Source organism: Leucoraja erinacea, chromosome 14 (genome assembly GCF_028641065.1).
Source record: "Leucoraja erinacea ecotype New England chromosome 14, Leri_hhj_1, whole genome shotgun sequence".
In the NCBI taxonomy this organism is placed as follows: Eukaryota; Metazoa; Chordata; class Chondrichthyes; order Rajiformes; family Rajidae; genus Leucoraja; species Leucoraja erinaceus.
Window position 1 is genome coordinate 54226147 of NC_073390.1, and position 18469 is coordinate 54244615.

Consider the following 18469-nt stretch of genomic DNA (forward strand, 5'->3'; position numbering starts at 1 on the left):
ACGTCATTTCCCCATTGAGTTGCAACTTGTTGAAGATCTCAGCGAATAAGCTAGCTGGTATGACCTATGCAGCAAGTATTGCAGCAATGCCCCACGGCACCATTGTCGACCCCCCATCCCACTTGCTTGCCCCATTCCTTTCCTCCATCTGCTGCTGTCACCATCTTGAAGAGAACACACAAATAGTTAGTTTTCATAGCAAAAGGATTTGAATATAGGAGCAGGGAGGTTCTACTGCAGTTGTACAGGGTCTTGGTGAGACCACACCTGGAGTATTGCGTACAGTTTTGGTCTCCAAATCTGAGGAAGGACATTATTGCCGTAGAGGGAGTGCAGAGAAGGTTCACCAGACTGATTCCTGGGATGTCAGGACTGTCTTATGAAGAAAGACTGGATAGACTTGGTTTATACTCTCTAGAATTTAGGAGATTGAGGGGGGATCTTATAGAAACTTACAAAATTCTTAAGGGGTTGGACAGGCTAGATGGAGGAAGATTCTCTGGAGCGCAGAAGGTTAAGGGGGGACCTGATAGAGGTCTTTAAAATGATGAGAGGGATAGACAGAGTTGATGTGGACAAGCTTTTCCCTTTGAGAATAGGGAAGATTCAAACAAGAGGACATGACTTCAGAATTAAGGGACAGAAGTTTAGGGGTAATATGAGGGGGAACTTCTTTACTCAGAGAGTGGTGGCGGTGTGGAATGAGCTTCCAGTGGAAGTGGTGGAGGCAGGTTCATTGGTATCATTTAAAAATAAATTGGATAGGCATATGGATGAGAAGGGAATGGAGGGTTATGGTATGAGTGCAGGCAAGTGGGACTAAGGGAAAAAAAGTTGTTCAGCACGGACTTGTAGGGCCGAGATGGCCTGTTTCCGTGCTGTAATTGTTATATGGTTATATGATTATATGATTGTTCCCAATGTTGGGGAAGTCCAGGACAAGGGGTCACAGCTTAAGATAAGGGGGAAATCCTTTAAAACCGAGATGAGGAGAACTTTTTTCACACAGAGAGTGGTGAATCTCTGGAACTCTCTGCCGCAGAGGGTAGTCGAGGCCAGTTCATTGGCTATATTTAAGAGGGAGTTAGATGTGGCCCTTGTGGCTAAGGGGATCAGAGTGTATGGAGAGAAGGCAGGTACGGGATACTGAGTTGGATGATCAGCCATGATCATATTGAATGGCGGTGCAGGCTCGAAGGGCCGAATGGCCTACTCCTGCACCTAATTTCTATGTTTCTATGTTTCTATATCCCATTATTTGTGTCCCCTTTCTCCGTCAATCCAGTTTAAGAAGCTGGATCAGTTTAACCCTTCATATGCAGAGATATTGAGCATGAAATATTACCAAGTGGGTCATCAAAGAATCACAAACATTCCTAAGCTGCCCTTTGGAATTTGAACGTGAACATGTCTTCTGATTACAGGTGCTGTGTGTGCGGTGTTGATATGGAGTCTCCCCTGTGACCACAATCGAGTTCTCCTGTTTCCTCCCACACTCCAAAGACATACAGGTTTCTAGGTTACTTGCCTTCTGTAAATTGCCCCTGGAGTTGAGAATGCGAAACTGGGATACGATAGAACTAGTGCACGATGATCGTTGGTCAGTGCAGACTCGGTTGGGCAAAGGGCAAATTTCCACACCGTATCTCTAAGCTAAACTAAAGCACGAACTCATGTAAACCATGGTAATGTGTTATGATATCTGCTGTCCCTCCAGAAACAAATGCTGTTGAATACATTGCCTCAGGATGCATTCACCAATTTAGCCCATGCTGTAAGCATTGTAAACGCCTCTTAGCAGAAGTTCATTGGGGAATGGCACAGTGGAACATGAACAAATTTCATTTTGCCATCGCAACGAAGGCTAACCTAATGGTGTTGCAAGGGAAGGTGGAGGAATTACCACTGGCAACATGGCAGATGCAATGGAAGTGGTATCTTTTCAAAGCGAGACCGACAGCTCACTCACAATAAAGGTTCATCTCCCTCAACGCAGGCATCATATGGGTGTGTAATGGAACTCATGTGGGTGTGTAATGGAAATGATCAGGAGGACATTGTGAATGCATGTAATATAAAGCCGCTCCACGAATGTTTGCATATTTTGAATTAAGGTTACCCAAGCAGTGAAGGAAATGCCACGCCATATTATATCGTGCTGAGTCCTTTCTTGTTAAACCTGCTACATATTTTGTTGAAAATGGGATGCCTAAGGTCCATGTAACATAATTTTAATGAATGTAAATGTGACAAAGATAACTTGCAAAGTCTGCAGTGTAAATATTATTGATCGCCCCCTTGTGCTCTCATCTGGTGGCAGTCTTCGGAGTTGGCTTGCTAGATCCATTATGCCTATACAGTAGTCCTCCAGGCCACCAACATGCTGCAATAGCAAGTGGCCATGATAGTCTGCGGTGTGGAGTTCTGATCCAGGCTGGGTCATCTAGGGATTGTACTCTCTTGGCCTAAGCAGCAGCAGCATCTGGTTACCAGGCTGTGGGCATTGTCGAACCGTCAGTGCTGGGGTCGTGAATGAGGACAGCACTTTCTTGCTCACTAAATTATCCTGCATGTTTCTGAGCTCGCTGAATGCTTAGTTTAGAGTTACAGCGTTGGAAACAGGCCCTTCGGCCCACCGAGTCCACACTGACCAGCGATCCCCGCACACTAACACACTCCTACACGAGGAACAATCTTTATGTTAATACCGAGCCATTAACCTACAAACCTGTGCGACTTTGGAGAGTACGAGGAAACTGAAGCTCACGGGGAGAACGTACAAACTTCGTACAGACAGCACTCATAGCCAGGATGGAACCCGGGTCTCTGGCGTTGTAAGCGCTGTAAAGCAACACTGCGCTACCATGCCGCCTGATCTACACTCAATAAGAGGACTGGGGAGTATTCCATCACTATCTTTATTACTTAGTGTCATGTACACTTTCCATGTCAGGAAGTAAGGCACACTTCACACACCTGATGCGTAACCTGTCCTTATAGACGTGGTTTTTATGTGGCTAGTTCTGGTGACAACAAATGGTGAGTCTCAGCTGTGGTAATCCACTCAACGTGAAGGGTAGCTGATTATACTCTTTCAATAGACAATAGGTGCAGGAGTAGGCCATTCGGCCCTTCAAGCCAGCACCGCCATTCAATGCGATCATGGCTGATCATCCCCAATTAGTACCCCGTTCCTGCCTTCTCCCCATATCCCCTGACTCCGCTATTTTTAAGAGCCCTATCTAGCTCTCTCTTGAAAGCATCCAGAGAACCTGCCTCCACCGCCCTCTGGGGCAGAGAATTCCACAGACTCGCCACTCTCTGTGAGAAAAAGTGTTTCCTCGTCTCCGTTCTAAATGGCTTACTCCTTATTCTTAAAATGTTGAAGATTGAACCTTTCATGTTGAAGGTGGTCATTGCTACATTTGTATGTGACATGAATATTATCTGCCACTTGTCAACCCATTCCTGGGTATTGTTTACTTCCTGCTGCTAGCAAACATGGACTGCTTCATTTTCTGAGGAACCATGAATGGGATTGACCTTTGAGCAAACTTCAGTGAATATCCAAACTTCTAACTTTATGGACATTTATGGAAACATTATGGAACAGTCACAACATTAAAAAAAACATTTGCACAGTTACATGGATAGGATAGGTTCAGAAGGATATGGGGCAAATGCAAGCAGGTGTAGACTAGTGTAGATGGAGCATGTTACTCAGTATGGGCAAGTTGGGCCAAAGGGCCTGTATGACTCTATGGGGCATCTTAAGGTGGTTAGACATGTGATATTGCCCTTGACACTATTGTCCTACAATGATGTCCTTGGACTGGAATGACTGGCCGCCAACAATGCCAGCATCTTCCATTGTGCAAGGTGAGACTCCAAACACAGGAGTGTCTTCCCTATGATCCCCATTGATTTCAATTTTACCAGAGTGCCTTGATGTTTTACTCAGTCAAATGTTGCCTTAAGTCAAGGGCAGTGACTGAGTGCCCTGCACTGGGATTCACTCTTGAGTCGATGTTTAGAACTAGGCTGTGATGGGGGCTCAAGCTGAGATGTCTTGTGCATCGGCAAACTGCTATTTGTGAGTGCATGACAACTGAAAGCTCTGTCAATTACACTTCCATCACTTTGCTAATGATCCAGAGTGGAGCAACGTGGTGGGAATAATTTGGGCTGTGTTTATCCTTTGTGAACAGGTCACCACCAGGGCAACTTTCCACAATTTGTAGTCGAGGCCATTGGTGTGAATTAGAGTGGAGTAGTTTGTCCAGAATCACAGCTTGTCTGGTCCTATAATCTTCACTGTATTCAGCTATGTCCATGATACCATGTGGAGTTAATGAAATGGACAAAAAGACACTCTTGAGAATCCATTTTAAATGCAGGATTAATTTTCTCTAATCAAAAATGAACAACCATAAGCTTCCATGAGAGATATTAAATGAGCAATGAATCAGTGATAGAGCAGCCTGCTTTTTGTTTGTTTATTTTAATATCACACTGCACATGCGGAAGTCAGGTTAGTTTTAGGGTCTCATTAGAGAGTAATTAAGCATTTTTTTTTTTTTTAAGAAACTGTCACAAAGGAGATATCATCCATAATGTTATTTCATAACAAAACAAATTTAAATAATGCATCATGATGCAGAAACGTATTTAAAAAATTCCAAATCTTTAATTTAAAATAAAATTAATGGGAATATTCTATGCATAAAAAATGTGCTTTTACGAATGGAAACCTAATTATTAATTCAGTTTTTAAAATAACCTTCATAACACCCCAGAGACATAAACGCTCTTTCAATTGACCTTAATCCTGACTAAAATCCAATTTAAACTACAGTGCATAAATTATCCTTGAGTTGAACATTATTACCAACCATTTACAACATATAAACTGAGCTGTGTGCACTTAGCTGTCATCTGCTGTACACAAAGAATAAACATGGTGTGAAATTAATACAGATTCTCTGAATGTCTTTGTCAATGCATGTGGTGCTTACGTGTTGTCAAAAATGTATGGTATGTTTGTTGGAAGGATGGCTGAACTGAATGTAGTAATGTTATTCAGGCAGACGTAAGGGCCAGTCCCTCTTCCACGACCTAATTCACGACATTTTTTACTCGTGGACATTTTTCTTCATGCTAGAAATAACGCCCCGACCTACTTGATGCCACGGGTACCTACGACTGGAATCACGACCTCCCTACGACCTCCTACGACCCGTGACGACCATGCTGCGAGTATGAGTCAAGGGCAAACTCGGCAGAGGTCGTGAATTAGGTTGTGAAAGTGGGACAGGTCCTTTATGGGAGTTCCCGTTTGCTGGCATGATATCCAAGTTGTTTTCAAAACTAAGATAAGTATCCATTGAGTATGTGTGGAGGAGTCATTCTACAGGCTACAGATATTGAAGTATATTTGATATACTTCTATATCAAAGTAACAAAGGCTTAGATTGAAGAGAGAGACACGGTGCTGCAGTAACTCAGCAGGTCAGGCAGCATCTCAGCAGAAAAAGGATGGGTAACGTTTCGAGTCAGGACCCTTTCTCAAATTGCATGGGTGACTAATATTTTAGATTTTACAGATAAAACTTGACGGCCTTGTTTAGTTTAGTTTAGTTTATATTGGAGATATAATGTGGAAACTGGCCTTTCGCCCACTGAGTCCACGCCGACCTTCAAACCTGTATTTATTTGTAACGAGGGAGGAAACCAGAGCACCCAGAGAAAACCCACGCTGTCATGGGGAGAACACACAAACCCCATGCAGACTGCACCCTTAGTCAGGATTGAACTCAGGTCTCTGGTGCTACTGTAGTGATGTCCAAAGATCTTATAGCAGAGCAAGATAGGCAACTCCTGCTAAATGCAATGGACTGACGTGTAGTACGCTATGGAGGGGATCATGGGCATTTTTCCACGCCCATTTTAGCAACCTGAGCCTACCTAACCCGACCCGACTCGCACTGTAATCAATGTTGCGGGGCAACAGTTTGTGTGGGTCAGATTCATAAATCTGTCAGTTCAAACTTCTTGTCAAGAATAAAATTTGATTCTGGTAATTGTCTTTTTTAATGTTTTTTAAATCATTTCTTTTTAAATGGCTCACAAACAGTGTTTGAGTTGATTTTGTAGTAACCGGAACCGACCCGACTCGCAGGGTGATTGACAGGGGGGGACTTTTTGTGCGTGATTATAGGGTTAGATTTATAATTCTGTTAGTTCATAATTCTGTTGATTCTTGTTAAAGAATAAAATGTTTATCAACACACATACATGAAAATTATATAAATGTATATAACACACACAATTATATTTCTTCTAATCCAATAATGAACTTTATTTCAGACTAGACAAGGGACATTAAATAAGAAACATTGTCTTGGGGCACTCTGTCTCCCCGCTGCCCCGGGCCCCGCACTCCTTCTCCCCGCTGCCCCGGACCCCGCACTCTCTCTCCCCGCTGCCCCGGGCCCCGCACTCTCTCTCCCCGCTGCGGATCCAATCTTTGGCCGGAAGCAAGAAGGCGGGAGCAAGAAAGCGGAACAAGATGGCGGAACAAGATGGCGGAGTCAGGTTGCTAAAATGTGTCCTATAATCACCCATGAATCCGCCCATGAGCGAACCTCACGTTTGCGTGAGAGTAATCCATCTTGCTTCGCTATAAGATCTTTGGTGATGTCCACATACACAGAGTCTCCATGAATGCTTTTACTGAATAAGGCCACAGATTGCGGGCCCATTTCTCTTTCCTCACCTTCCTCTCATCACCAAAATATAGCCCTGCATTTTGTCTCCTGTTAATCCATACAGCACGGCGGGTGAAATTGATTCTAAAACATTTGCAATGGCATTCTGTTGGTACTTAAAACCACCATACAGAGTTTTCCTTGTGTGAAGTGTGCAGATGTCCCAAACACTCTGTGAACAAGATGACCCAGTAATTAAATGCAACAAATATTCCGCAAAGGAATTTATAACATGGCTACAAACAATTGTCTGAAGAACGGTCTCGACCTGAAACGTCACCCGTTCCTTCTCTCCAGAGATGCTGCCTGTCCCGCTGAGTTACTCCAACATTTTGTGTCTACCTTCGATTTATACCAGCATCTGCAGTTCTTTCTTATACAAATAATTGATACTCACTTTAAATAAATCAGTGTCCACCTGCAGCGGGTGCAGTCTTACAGAGTTTGTGTGTTCTCTCTGTGATCGCATGGGTTTTCTCCGGTTGATCCAGTTTCCTCCCACACTCCAAAGACGTGCAGATTAGGAGATTAATTGGCTTCGGTAAAGATTGTAAATTGTCCCTAGTGTGTAGGGTAATGCTATTGTTATGGGGATGGCTGGTCTGTGTGCTGATGACTCAGTGGGCTGAAAATACTGTTTCCATGCTGTATCTCTGTAGTAAACTAACTGAAAATGATCTGAGTTAAACATAGAGAGAAACTTGGATTTAATCACTGTATGGTGATTTTTTTTCTCAGGATATGCTTACAATAATTTCCAACCATTTATTTAACACCAAAATATCACATAGCATATTAAGCATAACTGGCAAACTAATCTGAAACATTTTATTTTTCTATTTTCAATTGGCTTCATAATATATAATTATACAAAAATGGCTTAAGCCAGCCACAAAACTTGTTTTAAAAATATTCATTTATTTCATATATACAAGGATATAAAAATGCTTTCATAAATAGCACCCTTCATATTTTAATTCTGTTCATTCGTAGTGTTTCTTATCATTAGTTAAGCAACAAATGAATAAATTCCTCTCGTCTGATCCAGCTAGATTATTGCACTTACTTAAAGCTCTTGGCAGCTTCCTCGGTTATTTTTTACTCTGCGTACCTCATTGCACAAATGCATTTCAAATATTCATGAAGTTTACATCCTTAAAACATGGCCAAAATATAGTTGAGGCACAAAGGATTGAATCAGCATTGTTGCAGTCTCTTGGCCTGAAGAGTTGACTATCCTATTGCCTAAATCAATAAGGCCTCAGGCTGAGGGCCTGATACCCTCGTCTCATCATCCAGATGCTGCTTGATCCACTGAGTTCTTCCAGGAGATTATCTTTTGTGCCAAAATATAGCTGCTATCCTCCTTCAATTTTTCTTTAAAGTACTACTATTTTTCCGAGTCATGTTACGATTAACTATTCATTAGTTGTTCAGCTCTGAATCTCACAGTATTCCTATTCTTGAAAGAATCTTTATGTAATAAACAGGAACGGCAGATGCTGGTTTACACTTTAGATCGACACAAAATGCTGGACTAACACGAGGAGTCAGGCAGCACCACTGGATAGGCGATGATTTGGGTCAGGACCTTTCATCAGACTTTCAGTCCTGTCCTGAAATGCAACTTATCCATTTTCTGCACAGATGCTGCCTGACGCGCTGAATTACTCCACTAATCAGTTACTCCAGTATTTTGTGTTTATCTTTGAGAGAATCTTCAATTTGTTAATTTTTTCTGATTTTTTATTTCCTTGATCCAAACATTAATATGGGATGATCTTCACTTGATAAATATGTACTGTTGTTTTCTTTAACTAAACTACAATTAATCTTCTGTATCCTGCTTCATCTTTTGTCAGAGCAGGAGCAACTCCAAATTGTTTGTTTTTCACCATTCTCTATTTCTGCTTTGTTCCAACTTCTACCATTCATTCGTTGAAAGGTGCTGCCACCAAGTGGGGAAGAACTTAAAGTACTAAGAGAGTATAATCAACTTCTGTTCGAGTAGACCATGACCTCATTCCTCATTTCTCAATGCCGTGTAGCAATCCATTTGCTTTTGAGAGTGAGTTTGAGAGTGGCGCATTCTTAAGAAAGCATCTTATTAGGATGCCTTTCAGCCTGGTTCGGGAACAGCTCCATCCAAGGCTGCAAGAAACTGCAGAGAGTTGTGGACGTGGCCCAGACTATCACCCAAACCAGCTCCCCTTCCATCGACGGCATCTACCCCTCATGCTGTCTTGGCAAAGCTGCTAACAATATCAAGGACCAGTCTCACCCTGGTCACTCCCTATTCCACCCTCCAGGGATACAAAACACATACCTCCAGATTCTGGAACAATTTCATCCCAGGGGTTATCAGACAACTGAACCACCCTCTCATCAGCTAGAGTGTGATCCCAAGCTCCCATTTACCTCATTGGAAACCTTCGTACTTTCTTTAATCTGACTTTATCGGACTTCAATGTTATATCTTTGCACTAAATATTGTACCTTTTATCCTTTATCTTTTCACTGTGGGTGGCTTAATTGATTTGAGTATAGGAGCAGGGAGGTTCTACTGCAGTTGTACAGGGTCTTGGTGAGACCACACCTGCAGTATTGTGTACAGTTTTGGTCTCTTAATCTGAGGAAGGATATTATTGCCATAGAGGGAGTACAGAGAAAGTTCACCAGACTGATTTCTGGGATGTCAGGACTTTCATATGAAGAAAGACTGGATAGACTCGACTTGTACTCGCTAGAATTTAGGAGATTGAGGGGGGATCTTATAGAAAAGTACAAAATTCTTAAGGGGTTGGACAGGCTAGATGCAGGAAGATTGTTCCTGATGTTGGGGAAGTCTAGGACAAGGGGTCACAGCTTAAGGATAGAGGGGAAATCCTTTTGGACCGAGAAAAGAAAAACATTTTTCACACAGAGAGTGGTGAATCTCTGGACCTCTCTGCCACAGAAGGTGGTTGAGGCCAATTCATTGGCTATATTTAAGAGTTAGATGTGGTCCTTGTGGCTAAAGGGATTAGGGGGTATGGAGAGAAGGCAGGTACAGGATACTGAGTTGGATGATCAGCCATGATCATATTGAATGGCGGTGCAGGCACGAAGGGCCGAATGGCCTACTCCTGCACCTATTTTCTATGTTTCTATGTTTCTATTCCTGTACAGTATTTGTTTGACTGGATAGCATGTGAACAGAAGCTTTTCTCGGTACATGTGACAATAATAAACAAGCAAATAAAGTCTCCACACTGATTCAACCAATCTCGACCTGAAACGTCACCCATTCCTTCTCTCCAGAGATGATGCCTGTACTGCTGAGTTACTCCAGCACTTTGTGTCTATCTTTGGTGCAAACCAGCATCTGCAGTTCCTTCCTACACAACCAATTATTTCTTCAGTGTTCCCTGAATTGTAGTGATTACTATTCAGAAATCCGTGGGTTAATTAATTCAAACTGTGGTGAAGTATTTATTTATCTTCATATATATTTTCAGTTTTTGCACCTTATGCTAATGTAACTCAACTTGGTGTGGTACTAGAATTGCTTTCCCTATACACATAACCATTTAATAGACTCTTCCGTCAACCAATGCTCATAGAGCATCCTTGCCTCTGGGTAGAATGGTTGTGGGTTGATGTTCTCTTCCAAAGAATTCAACATAATAATCGGTGCTGACACCCCAGCACGTACAGGGGAGACTCACAGTTCTGACAGTGCTGCCTTTTGGGGGATATGTTTAAGTGAATTATAGTCTGCTCTCTCCAGTAGACGTATGAAACCCTGGGCAGTGCACTGAAGTACAACAAGGCCAAATCTAGCCCTCGACCAATTCCAATGATCCCAACACCAAGCCCTGTGGCATCACTCTGCACAGAATGTGTTAGCACCAGCTTCAGTTCCCTTACATGCAGATGCTCGATGAGAGAGTATTGCAGGTAAGGTTGAGAATTTGTATAGGCATCAGTGATAGAATTAAGGAGCAGAAACAAGGAACATGTGGATGCTGCTTTGGTTTAGTTTAGTTTAGAGATAAATGTGGATAACAGGCCCTTCAGCTCACCGAGTCCGCGCCGACCAGCGATCCCCGCATACTAGCCCTATCCCACAAGCACTAGGAACAATTTACAATTTGCAATTTACAATTACACCAAGCCAATTAACCTACAAACCTGTACGTCTTTGGAGTGTGGGAGGAAACCAGAGCACCCAGAGAATACCCACGCAGGTCACAGGGAGAGTATACAAACTCTGTACAGACACCATCCATAGCCAGGATTGAACCTGGGTCTTATATCTGGCACTGTAAGGTAGCAACTCTACCACTGTGCCACCCCTTTTGTTTACAAAAAAAAACACAACGTGCTTGAGTAACTCAAGTAACCCTTATGATATGTACAGTTTTGGTCTCCAAATCTGAGGAAGGACATTATTGCCATAGAGGGAGTGCAGAGAAGGTTCACCAGACTGATTCCTGGGATGTCAGGACTGTCTTATGAAGAAAGACTGGATAGACTTGGTTTATACTCTCTAGAATTTAGGAGATTGAGAGGGGATCTTATAGAAACTTACAAAATTCTTAAGGGGTTGGACAGGCTAGATGCAGGAAGATTGTTCCCGATGTTAGGGAAGTCCAGGACAAGGGGTCACAGCTTAAGGATAAGGGGGAAATCCTTAAAACCGAGATGAGAAGAACTTTTATCACACAGAGAGTGGTGAATCTCTGGAACTCTCTGCCACACTCTCTGCCACATTGGCTATATTTAGAGGAGATGCCATTAGATCATGGCTATATTTAAGAGGGAGTTAGATGTGGCCCTTGTGGCCAAGGGGATCAGAGGGTATGGAGAAAAGGCAGGTACGGGATACTGAGTTGGATGATCAGCCATGATCATATTAAATGGCGGTGCAGGCTCGAAGGGCCGAATGGCCTACTCCTGCACCTAATTTCTATGTTTCTATGTTTCTATGATATCACTGAAATACATTTCTAGGGCTGAATTACACTGCCTCTTGCATTCTCCCAACACCCTATTTCCTGCCTCATAGTCACCATTGTCCTTCCAGAATACTTGCTTCCAGTGATATATCAGAAAAACAAAAAAAACAGGTTATATGTGTAGGAAGGAACCACAGTGCTGGTTTAAACCGAAGATAGACACAAAAAGCTGGAGTAACTCAGCAGGTCAGGCAGTATCTATGGAGGAAAGGAATAGGTGACGTTTCGGGTCGAGACCATTTTTCAGAAGAAGGGTCTCGACCCAAAGTGTCACCTATTCCTTTTCTCCATAAAATGCAAGCTGGTGCTTCTCCTGCCATTTCACCATGGCAGGGTGTTAGATTTCTCTCTTTACCAATGGAGGTAAGTTAAGGAGGCACAGTGGGAGAATGACCAGGCCACCTTGAATCTGATTAGTCCATTCCCTCCACAGATGCTGCTTAACCCAATGAGTTCCTCCAGCACTTTGTGTTTTGTACCCTGTGTATTCTGTAATAATTCCAGTAGCAAAAATAAACCACAGGATTGATCTGCCTGTCACAAAGTGGGCTCACCCCCTGTTGGTAATATCGCAAGACTCAATCGATGAGCCACCTGACCTTTCATTGACTGTGTGTCTATAAATTTTTGTCTCCATTTCATTCTCCTGAACGTATATATTCCACGACAAACTGCAGACTTAATTCAAGAATGTTGTCCTTTGTGACGACACACTTTGCAGTGGAACTAATTTTCATTCTGTAAGCACCTGTGTTGGCATTTTACTGCAACCCCGCTCTACAATATGGACATTTGTCAACATTGCTGGCAGCTGAATGCTCAGACACATGACTTTATGCTCCAATGCACAAGTGTAATTAACATTGAACTAAAAAAGATACAGCTGTTATCTTAAACCTCATCCCTCTTAAAACATCCCAATTCTCAGCTTTAGACTTGTTCCCAGTAAATCTTCTGCAGTTCCAAGGACCACTCCTCCTAATGTTTGTTTATTTTAACCGAGTACTGATTTTGTTTCCTTTTTTGGGGGGTTTATTGCACGATTCTTTATGTGACTGCCTAATTTGTCTATAGATTCTCTTTCCAAATCAATGTATTTGATTCTTTCTTTCTTCAGTTTCTCTTTCTCCTTTAGACTCTATTCGACAGTTTTCCTGAAGGAGTTTTTCAGTCTCCTTGTTTAGAACTAAGTTTCAGTTTAGTTTAGTTTATTGTCACGTGTACTGAGGTAGAGTGTAAAGGTTATTTGGTGCATGCCAACCAATCAACAAAAAGACTGTGTATGGCCACAGTGTACAGACCGAGGATAAAGGGAATAATGTTTAGTGCAACATAAAGTCCAATTAAACGTGCAAAAATGGGTCGTTTATATTCACAAGTCTGTTCATTTATTGCCCTGCTTTGTCCAGATGCTTAAATATCAATCTGCATTGGGTTGTAGAGTTGTACAGCGCATAAATGAGTCCTTCAGCCCTCCTTGCCAACCAAGTTGGCACATTGAGCTCATCTCATTTGCCTCCATTCGGCCTTTTGGCCTCTCCACCCTTCAAATACATTTATCTGTCCAAATGTCTTTTAAAAATCATAATTATATCAGTTTCAATAACTTATTCTGGCAGTTCATTCCAAATATGGATTACCATCTGAATGAAGAACTTGCCTTGAGATCCCTCTTAAATCTCTCTCCTCTCAGCTTAAGCCTATTCAAGTCAAGTCTATTCGTCACGTACACATACGAGATGTGCAGTGAAATTAAAAGTGGCAATGCTCGCGGACTTTGTGCAAAAAGACAAACAAACAAACAACCAAACAAACACACACACACACACACACACACACACCTATCCAAGTCAATTTTGCACACTAAACTAATCTCTTGTGTGCGACCTCGTCAAAGGCTTTTTGATCCTTTCTACAATGTTACGATGATTTGGGGTTTTTTTTGGCTTTATGCTTGAGTGAGTGAGTGAGTCAAGTCAAGTCAAGTTTATTCGTCACGTACACATACGAGATGTGCAGTGAAATGAAATGTGGCAATGCTCGCGGACTTTGTGCAAAAAGACAAACAAACAAACAACCAACCAAACTACAAACAGAATGCAACAGAATCACATATTCTTTTACATATTAAATATTGTGGGCGGAAGGAAAAAGGGAAAAAAACAGCAATTTTTAAAAATAGCAGTAGAGTGGTTCAGTAAAAGTTAGGGATATAAAAGATATTGTGCCTATCTCAGGGAGATGGTAGAGGGTGCTTTCAAGGAAGTTGTAGCAAGATGACCTTGAAGGTGACATTCCCAGTAGACATGTTGATGGGAGAAACATGGTGAATGGAGTGCCCATAAAGTGGGCCGTTTTTGTCCAAGATAATGATAAATTTCTTGAGTATTGTTGAAGCAGCAGCTTTCCAGCCAAATATACATCATTCCATCTCACATCTGCCTTGTTGATGCCAAGAATGCCTTGACTGAATGCTTGATTACTCACTACAAAGCAACCAGTTCTGATCTGCTGTAATGGCCACGTTATTTTTGTAACTGGTCCAGTTACGATTATGGGCAAACGTTATTTTCGGGATATTAAGGATGAGGAATTGAGCAATAGTCCTGTTGTTCAATACCATGCCATGATTGTTAGCCAAACCCTTATTGGTGATGGTGATAATCTGACATTGGTCAGGAACAAATATAATTTGCCATGTCAGTCCAAGCGTAAATATTGTCCATGTCTGAGATGTATACAAGACACTGACTGCTCCATTGCATGAGCTGTGAAGATAACTGAACAGTGTGGCAACCATTGGTGATTATTCCCACTTGTGGCATAATAATGAAAGGAATGTCTTTGACGAAGATACCCGGGGCCACAGTCACTGCCCTTCAGAACTCATGTAGCCATGGTCTGCAACTGAGATGCTTGCCGTCAAATAATCACCTTCCAGTGGTGAGATTCCTCATGATGTTTTCACTGGTGTTGGAGTTTTATATGGGTTCCTTGATGCCACTCTTGGTTAATCAAGTCCACAGCGATCACTCTTGTGTTCACTTATTTGGTCCAAGTTGTTTGGAATCAAGTGGTCCCTTCCAGAAAATTTAAATTGTGTTGTGGTGAGCCATGTTATTGGTGAGTGAGTGATGCACACTATCCACATGTCCTTGTACCTACCAATACCTACCTTCAAGAGTAAATCAATGAGGTAGCAATTGATTAATTTGTATTTTGTCAGCATTATAAAATGATCAAGTTACCAATCTGACCCAGCATGGCCTTGCCAATCTTTTTTTCAGATCTACACAAATCCCATTTGCCCACATTAAGTTAGTATACATCTCTGCCTTCAAGTTCTTAGTTTAGTTTAGTTTTGTTTAGTTTAGCTGAGTTTAGAGATACAGCATGGAAACAGGCTCTTCAGGCCTCCGAGTCAGTATCAACCAACAATCCCCGCACATTAACACAAACCCACACAGACCAGGGACTACTTACATTTAAACCAACCCAATGAACCACAAACCTGTATGTCTGTGGAGTGTGGGAGGAATCTGAAGATCTCTGAGAAAACCCACACAGGTCATGAGGAGAGTGTACAGACTCTGTACAGACAGCACCCGAGGTCAGGATCAAACCCGGTTCAGCAACTCTACCACTGCACCACCTTGTCACCCTGCTGACATGCTATAGGAAGGATGTTGTTAAGATGGAAAGAGTACAGAGAAGATTTACATGGATTCTGCATGGAATTTAGGACCTGAGCAGGAAGAGGTTGAGCAGACTCGAGCTTCATTCCTTGGAACACAGGAGACTGAGGTGTGTAAAATAATGTGGGGAATAAGATGAATGCACAGAATCTTTTACCCAGAGTAGAGGAATCAAGAACCAGTGGACATAAGTTTAAGGTGAGAGGGAAAAGATTTAACCAGAACCTGAGGGCAAACTCTTTCACATAGAGGGTGGTGTGTCTATGGAATGAGTTGCCAGTGGAGGTGGTTGAATCAGGTACCACAACAACATTTAAAAAACATTTAGACAGGTTCATGGATGGGAAACATTTAGAGGGATGGGAATGTAGGCGGGACTGGACAGGTTGGGCCAAAGGGCCTGTTTCCATGCTGTCTGTCTGTTTTTTTCTGGACCGGACCCAGCTGGTAGGTACCATTGTTGCACGTTGTACTGGAGCAATGTGACCAGAGGCCTGGTTATTACCTGGAGCACAAGCACAGCAGTGGGGGCTGTCAGGTCTTTGATTATGGATATTACAGTGAATTAATTCAACTGGATGAGTGCTCATACGGCTCGCTGGGGGAGGCTGTAATAGATAGGCCTCCAGTATTTTTAGGTTTTTCTCATTTAGTTATACTGTCTTAGTCCAAAGTGGATGGCTTGTATCAAAATCAATAGTGCAATGATACAATGGTACTTTCCATGTGTACAGTTTGTTGATTCCCAAATGTAGCAATTCCCTGTCTCTCCCTCCCCTATCCTGGTTGTCGTACTAGTTTTAAGTCATAAGGTCATAGGGAACAGGAGTAGAATTAGGCCATTCGGCCCATCAAGTCTACTCCACCATTCAATCATGGCTGATCCATCTCTCCCTCCTAACCCCATTCTCCTGCCTTCTCCCCATAATCTCTGACACCTTTTACTGCCATCCTGTTGAGTTCCACTGTCTGTAACTCATTATCACCTATCCCACAGGCAAGAATGGGCCATTGTGGGCTCCACCTTGCCTTGATTTATGGTTGCTTATGTGTATCTGGCTCGGACAAAACTCTGAACATTAATAACCCATTATAGAAACATAGAAACATAGACAATAGGTGTATGAGTAGGCCATTCGGCCCTTCGAGCCTGCACCACCATTCAATATGATCATGGCTCATCATCCAACTCAGTATCCTGTACCTGCCTTCTCTCCATACCCCCTGATCCCTTTAGCCACAAGGGCCACATCTAACTCCCTCTTAAATATAGCCAATGAACTGGCCTCAACTACCTTCTGCGGGAGCAAATTCCAGAGATTCACCACTCTCTGTGTGAAAAAGGTTTTCCTCATCTCGGTCCTAAAGGATTTCCCCTTTATCCTTAAACTGTGACCCCTTATTCTGGACTTCCCCAACATCGGGAACAATCTTCCTGCATCTAGCCTGTCCAACCCCTTAAGAATTTTGTAAGTTTCTATAAGATCCCCCCTCAATCTTCCAAATTCTAGCGTGTACAAGCCAAGTCTATCCAGTCTTTTTTCATATGAAAGTCCTGACATCCCAGGAATCAGTCTGGTGAACCTTCTCTGTACTCCCTCTATGGCAAGAATGTCTTTCCTCAGATTAGGAGACCAAAACTGTACGCAATACTCCAGGTGTGGTCTCACCAAGACCCTGTACAACTGCAGTAGAACCTCCCTGCTCCTATACTCAAATCCTTTTGATATGAGTGCTAACATACCATTTGCCTTCTTCACTGCCTGCTGCACCTGCATGCCTACTTTTAATGACTGGTGTACCATGACACCCAGGTCTCGTTGCATCTCCCCCTTTCCTAATCGGCCACCATTCAGATAATAATCTACTTTCCTGTTTTTACCACCAAAGTGGATAACCTCACATTTAGAATAGAATAGAATAGAATAGAATAGAATAGAATAGAATAGAATAGTTTCTTTATTGTCATTGTAACATGGGCCATGTACAACGAAATTTAAAATGTCAGCCAGTCAGTGCAGCATTCAAACATTTCTAAAGCTAACGAAACATCCACGGTAAAATAATAAAGATAAGCAAATAAATAAATATCACAGACAAAGCACGCATACACACCCAACCCTCCATCCTTCTGTCGATTTCACCGTTACCACAGTCCCTTAGTCTGTATCGCCCCTGCGTTCCTTGGCGGCTACATTTAGTGCTTTTATAGCAGTGGGGTAAAAACTGTTTTTTAGTCTATTTGTCCTTGTCCTTGTAGATCTGTACCGTCTGCCTGACGGCAACAGTTCAAACAGGGAGTGTCCGGGGTGGGAGATGTCCTTTATTATATTCTGGGTTTTTTTTGGTGCAGCGGGAACTGTGTAGGTCCTCCAAGGTAAGGAGAGGGCAGCCGACAATCCTCTGGGCGTTGTCAATGGCCCTCTGGAGCGCTTTCCTCTGAGCCGCTGTGCAGCTGGTGTACCACACGCATACACAGTATGTTAGTATGCTCTCAATGGAGCACCGATAAAAGGACAGCAGCAGCCTCTGAGTGATGTTGTTCTTCCTGAGCACCCTCAGGAAGTGCAGTCTCTGCTGGACCTTTTTCAGCAGCGCAGTGGTGTTCACGCTCCACGTCAGGTCCTCCTCAATATGGATTCCCAGGAAGCGGAATATATACACACATGAATAAATAAACTGATAAAGTGCAAATAACAGATCACAATGGCAGGCAGTGACTAGTGGGGTACCGCAAGGCTCAGTGTTGGGACCCCAGCTATTTACATTATCCACATTATACTGCATCTGCCATGCATTTGCCCACTAACCCAGCCTATCCAAGTCACCTTGCAGCCTCCTAGCATCCTCCACACAGCTAACACTGCCCCCCAGCTTCGTGTCATCCGCAAACTTGGAGATGTTGCATTCAATTCCCTTGTCCAAATCATTAATATATATTGTAAATAGCTGGGGTCCCAACACTGAGCCTTGCGGTACCCCACTAGTCACTGCCTGCCATTGTGAT